This window comes from Diaphorina citri, unplaced genomic scaffold (assembly GCF_000475195.1).
Source record: "Diaphorina citri unplaced genomic scaffold, Diaci psyllid genome assembly version 1.1 scaffold3401, whole genome shotgun sequence".
NCBI lineage: Eukaryota > Metazoa > Arthropoda > Insecta > Hemiptera > Psyllidae > Diaphorina > Diaphorina citri.
Window position 1 is genome coordinate 12,501 of NW_007380809.1, and position 6,538 is coordinate 19,038.

A 6,538-nucleotide genomic window follows, 5' to 3' on the forward strand; every position below is an offset into this window, starting at 1 on the left:
TTTTCATTTCAATTTGTAAATTTTCATATTTCACAATTTTCATATTTCATTTTCAGTTTTCATTTCAATTTGTAAAAATCAACGGTTTCTTCCGATGGTGTATATTTTATTGAAAACAGATTCGGAGCAATTTGAGTGGGTCATACATTGGTGGACACCCTGTATATGTTTTATGTACAATTGATTAACTGGTGAATTGAGACTAATAAGGAATTTCCTTCTTTCCACAGGTTCTACAACGTGATCGTAGCGCTTCGCATTCCTCGGACTTCGCACGGTTGAGATAAGTTTTCACAATTTTCATTTCAATTTGTAAATTTTCATATTTCACAATTTTCATATTTCATTTTCAGTTTTCATTTCAATTTGTAAAAATCAACGGTTTCTTCCGATGGTGTATATTTTATTGAAAACAGATTCGGAGCAATTTGAGTGGGTCATACATTGGTGGACACCCTGTATATGTTTTATGTACAATTGATTAACTGGTGAATTGAGACTAATAAGGAATTTCCTTCTTTCCACAGGTTCTACAACGTGATCGTAGCGCTTCGCATTCCTCGGACTTCGCACGGTTGAGATAAGTTTTCACAATTTTCATTTCAATTTGTAAATTTTCATATTTCACAATTTTCATATTTCATTTTCAGTTTTCATTTCAATTTGTAAAAATCAACGGTTTCTTCCGATGGTGTATATTTTATTGAAAACAGATTCGGAGCAATTTGAGTGGGTCATACATTGGTGGACACCCTGTATATGTTTTATGTACAATTGATTAACTGGTGAATTGAGACTAATAAGGAATTTCCTTCTTTCCACAGGTTCTACAACGTGATCGTAGCGCTTCGCATTCCTCGGACTTCGCACGGTTGAGATAAGTTTTCACAATTTTCATTTCAATTTGTAAATTTTCATATTTCACAATTTTCATATTTCATTTTCAGTTTTCATTTCAATTTGTAAAAATCAACGGTTTCTTCCGATGGTGTATATTTTATTGAAAACAGATTCGGAGCAATTTGAGTGGGTCATACATTGGTGGACACCCTGTATATGTTTTATGTACAATTGATTAACTGGTGAATTGAGACTAATAAGGAATTTCCTTCTTTCCACAGGTTCTACAACGTGATCGTAGCGCTTCGCATTCCTCGGACTTCGCACGGTTGAGATAAGTTTTCACAATTTTCATTTCAATTTGTAAATTTTCATATTTCACAATTTTCATATTTCATTTTCAGTTTTCATTTCAATTTGTAAAAATCAACGGTTTCTTCCGATGGTGTATATTTTATTGAAAACAGATTCGGAGCAATTTGAGTGGGTCATACATTGGTGGACACCCTGTATATGTTTTATGTACAATTGATTAACTGGTGAATTGAGACTAATAAGGAATTTCCTTCTTTCCACAGGTTCTACAACGTGATCGTAGCGCTTCGCATTCCTCGGACTTCGCACGGTTGAGATAAGTTTTCACAATTTTCATTTCAATTTGTAAATTTTCATATTTCACAATTTTCATATTTCATTTTCAGTTTTCATTTCAATTTGTAAAAATCAACGGTTTCTTCCGATGGTGTATATTTTATTGAAAACAGATTCGGAGCAATTTGAGTGGGTCATACATTGGTGGACACCCTGTATATGTTTTATGTACAATTGATTAACTGGTGAATTGAGACTAATAAGGAATTTCCTTCTTTCCACAGGTTCTACAACGTGATCGTAGCGCTTCGCATTCCTCGGACTTCGCACGGTTGAGATAAGTTTTCACAATTTTCATTTCAATTTGTAAATTTTCATATTTCACAATTTTCATATTTCATTTTCAGTTTTCATTTCAATTTGTAAAAATCAACGGTTTCTTCCGATGGTGTATATTTTATTGAAAACAGATTCGGAGCAATTTGAGTGGGTCATACATTGGTGGACACCCTGTATATGTTTTATGTACAATTGATTAACTGGTGAATTGAGACTAATAAGGAATTTCCTTCTTTCCACAGGTTCTACAACGTGATCGTAGCGCTTCGCATTCCTCGGACTTCGCACGGTTGAGATAAGTTTTCACAATTTTCATTTCAATTTGTAAATTTTCATATTTCACAATTTTCATATTTCATTTTCAGTTTTCATTTCAATTTGTAAAAATCAACGGTTTCTTCCGATGGTGTATATTTTATTGAAAACAGATTCGGAGCAATTTGAGTGGGTCATACATTGGTGGACACCCTGTATATGTTTTATGTACAATTGATTAACTGGTGAATTGAGACTAATAAGGAATTTCCTTCTTTCCACAGGTTCTACAACGTGATCGTAGCGCTTCGCATTCCTCGGACTTCGCACGGTTGAGATAAGTTTTCACAATTTTCATTTCAATTTGTAAATTTTCATATTTCACAATTTTCATATTTCATTTTCAGTTTTCATTTCAATTTGTAAAAATCAACGGTTTCTTCCGATGGTGTATATTTTATTGAAAACAGATTCGGAGCAATTTGAGTGGGTCATACATTGGTGGACACCCTGTATATGTTTTATGTACAATTGATTAACTGGTGAATTGAGACTAATAAGGAATTTCCTTCTTTCCACAGGTTCTACAACGTGATCGTAGCGCTTCGCATTCCTCGGACTTCGCACGGTTGAGATAAGTTTTCACAATTTTCATTTCAATTTGTAAATTTTCATATTTCACAATTTTCATATTTCATTTTCAGTTTTCATTTCAATTTGTAAAAATCAACGGTTTCTTCCGATGGTGTATATTTTATTGAAAACAGATTCGGAGCAATTTGAGTGGGTCATACATTGGTGGACACCCTGTATATGTTTTATGTACAATTGATTAACTGGTGAATTGAGACTAATAAGGAATTTCCTTCTTTCCACAGGTTCTACAACGTGATCGTAGCGCTTCGCATTCCTCGGACTTCGCACGGTTGAGATAAGTTTTCACAATTTTCATTTCAATTTGTAAATTTTCATATTTCACAATTTTCATATTTCATTTTCAGTTTTCATTTCAATTTGTAAAAATCAACGGTTTCTTCCGATGGTGTATATTTTATTGAAAACAGATTCGGAGCAATTTGAGTGGGTCATACATTGGTGGACACCCTGTATATGTTTTATGTACAATTGATTAACTGGTGAATTGAGACTAATAAGGAATTTCCTTCTTTCCACAGGTTCTACAACGTGATCGTAGCGCTTCGCATTCCTCGGACTTCGCACGGTTGAGATAAGTTTTCACAATTTTCATTTCAATTTGTAAATTTTCATATTTCACAATTTTCATATTTCATTTTCAGTTTTCATTTCAATTTGTAAAAATCAACGGTTTCTTCCGATGGTGTATATTTTATTGAAAACAGATTCGGAGCAATTTGAGTGGGTCATACATTGGTGGACACCCTGTATATGTTTTATGTACAATTGATTAACTGGTGAATTGAGACTAATAAGGAATTTCCTTCTTTCCACAGGTTCTACAACGTGATCGTAGCGCTTCGCATTCCTCGGACTTCGCACGGTTGAGATAAGTTTTCACAATTTTCATTTCAATTTGTAAATTTTCATATTTCACAATTTTCATATTTCATTTTCAGTTTTCATTTCAATTTGTAAAAATCAACGGTTTCTTCCGATGGTGTATATTTTATTGAAAACAGATTCGGAGCAATTTGAGTGGGTCATACATTGGTGGACACCCTGTATATGTTTTATGTACAATTGATTAACTGGTGAATTGAGACTAATAAGGAATTTCCTTCTTTCCACAGGTTCTACAACGTGATCGTAGCGCTTCGCATTCCTCGGACTTCGCACGGTTGAGATAAGTTTTCACAATTTTCATTTCAATTTGTAAATTTTCATATTTCACAATTTTCATATTTCATTTTCAGTTTTCATTTCAATTTGTAAAAATCAACGGTTTCTTCCGATGGTGTATATTTTATTGAAAACAGATTCGGAGCAATTTGAGTGGGTCATACATTGGTGGACACCCTGTATATGTTTTATGTACAATTGATTAACTGGTGAATTGAGACTAATAAGGAATTTCCTTCTTTCCACAGGTTCTACAACGTGATCGTAGCGCTTCGCATTCCTCGGACTTCGCACGGTTGAGATAAGTTTTCACAATTTTCATTTCAATTTGTAAATTTTCATATTTCACAATTTTCATATTTCATTTTCAGTTTTCATTTCAATTTGTAAAAATCAACGGTTTCTTCCGATGGTGTATATTTTATTGAAAACAGATTCGGAGCAATTTGAGTGGGTCATACATTGGTGGACACCCTGTATATGTTTTATGTACAATTGATTAACTGGTGAATTGAGACTAATAAGGAATTTCCTTCTTTCCACAGGTTCTACAACGTGATCGTAGCGCTTCGCATTCCTCGGACTTCGCACGGTTGAGATAAGTTTTCACAATTTTCATTTCAATTTGTAAATTTTCATATTTCACAATTTTCATATTTCATTTTCAGTTTTCATTTCAATTTGTAAAAATCAACGGTTTCTTCCGATGGTGTATATTTTATTGAAAACAGATTCGGAGCAATTTGAGTGGGTCATACATTGGTGGACACCCTGTATATGTTTTATGTACAATTGATTAACTGGTGAATTGAGACTAATAAGGAATTTCCTTCTTTCCACAGGTTCTACAACGTGATCGTAGCGCTTCGCATTCCTCGGACTTCGCACGGTTGAGATAAGTTTTCACAATTTTCATTTCAATTTGTAAATTTTCATATTTCACAATTTTCATATTTCATTTTCAGTTTTCATTTCAATTTGTAAAAATCAACGGTTTCTTCCGATGGTGTATATTTTATTGAAAACAGATTCGGAGCAATTTGAGTGGGTCATACATTGGTGGACACCCTGTATATGTTTTATGTACAATTGATTAACTGGTGAATTGAGACTAATAAGGAATTTCCTTCTTTCCACAGGTTCTACAACGTGATCGTAGCGCTTCGCATTCCTCGGACTTCGCACGGTTGAGATAAGTTTTCACAATTTTCATTTCAATTTGTAAATTTTCATATTTCACAATTTTCATATTTCATTTTCAGTTTTCATTTCAATTTGTAAAAATCAACGGTTTCTTCCGATGGTGTATATTTTATTGAAAACAGATTCGGAGCAATTTGAGTGGGTCATACATTGGTGGACACCCTGTATATGTTTTATGTACAATTGATTAACTGGTGAATTGAGACTAATAAGGAATTTCCTTCTTTCCACAGGTTCTACAACGTGATCGTAGCGCTTCGCATTCCTCGGACTTCGCTTTTTCCCAGTATGTACAAAATAAGTAATCCCATGGTGAAAACCGCATCTCCCTAGCCCATCTAGAAGTGGGTTAGAATGTCTATAAGTGAGTGAGTGAGTCAGTTACTCAAGGGGCAGGGTGTTTAAAAAAAGCTGTCACCCCTGGATCTCAGGGGCGGCCCCAGGAGAGTCAACTTTAAAATCTTAAATAGGAACCCCCTTTTGGTGGTACATCATGTTAAAGGTCCTAGAGAATGTAGTACTTCAGTATAATTTTGAGCTCGATTTGACAAATAGGGCCGGAGTTATAGCCTATTAAAATTTCTTTTTTCCATGTTCTCTCGCGAATAGAGGAACCAACAAAAATGGAAAATTCATATAAATTGGTGATTTGAGCTTAAATTAGGTCCCACTAACGTCATATTGAAATTCAGTCCCAAAAATAAAATTTAGACTTTCGGCCCTGATGGCCTCCGGGTCTCAAAATGAATGTTTCTAAATTTTATTTTTGGGACTGAATTTCAATATGATGTTAGTGGGACCTAATTTAAGCTCAAATCACCAATTTATATGAATTTTCCATTTTTGTTGGTTCCTCTATTCGCGAGAGAACATGGAAAAAAGAAATTTTAATAGGCTATAACTCCGGCCCTATTTGTCAAATCGAGCTCAAAATTATACTGAAGTACTACATTCTCTAGGACCTTTAACATGATGTACCACCAAAAGGGGGTTCCTATTTAAGATTTTAAAGTTGACTCTCCTGGGGCCGCCCCTGAGAGTGCCGAAAAAATGGAGACCCCCTTAAAAAAAGAGAAATACGTGTTTTCGGATTTTCCCTAATTCCAAACGGTTCTCGAGTTTCCAGGGGTGGCAAATTTTTTTAAACATCCTGTATATTTTGGATAATAAGGTTTCACCTTTGTCGTTTTCATTTTTGTTTTAATTTTGTTTACTGTTTCTTGTTACTTACTTACTTTCCGTTTACGGAACCACCTTTAAATCTTGAACTTCCAGAAGTTTAAGATTCTCTGGTTGGCTTCCTTTAGGTCATCGTGTGTGCAGGTATTCTCTAATTGTTCGCAGTTGAGAAGATGTTGTTCATCCTGTGTTTCACCACATTCACACTTGTCATCTTGAGTGTATCCCCATCTTACAAGGTTTTGTTTGCAACGAGAGACTCCAACTCGAAGACGGTTCAGGGACTTCCAGATGGTATATGGGAGTTCTGCAC

General features: G+C 34.6%; 1 protein-coding gene across 1 annotated transcript in view; it reads left to right on the plus strand.

Moving 5' to 3' along the window:
• The window catches only part of LOC103520272, a gene marked incomplete at its 5' end in the record, with an annotated part of 17,574 nt that extends 12,127 nt beyond the window's left edge, over nucleotides 1-5,447 (plus strand). Inside the window, one exon of the mRNA XM_008485362.3 lies at nucleotides 5,280-5,447. The remainder of the gene's footprint in view (nucleotides 1-5,279) is intronic.
• Between the last annotated feature and the right edge of the window lie 1,091 nt (nucleotides 5,448-6,538).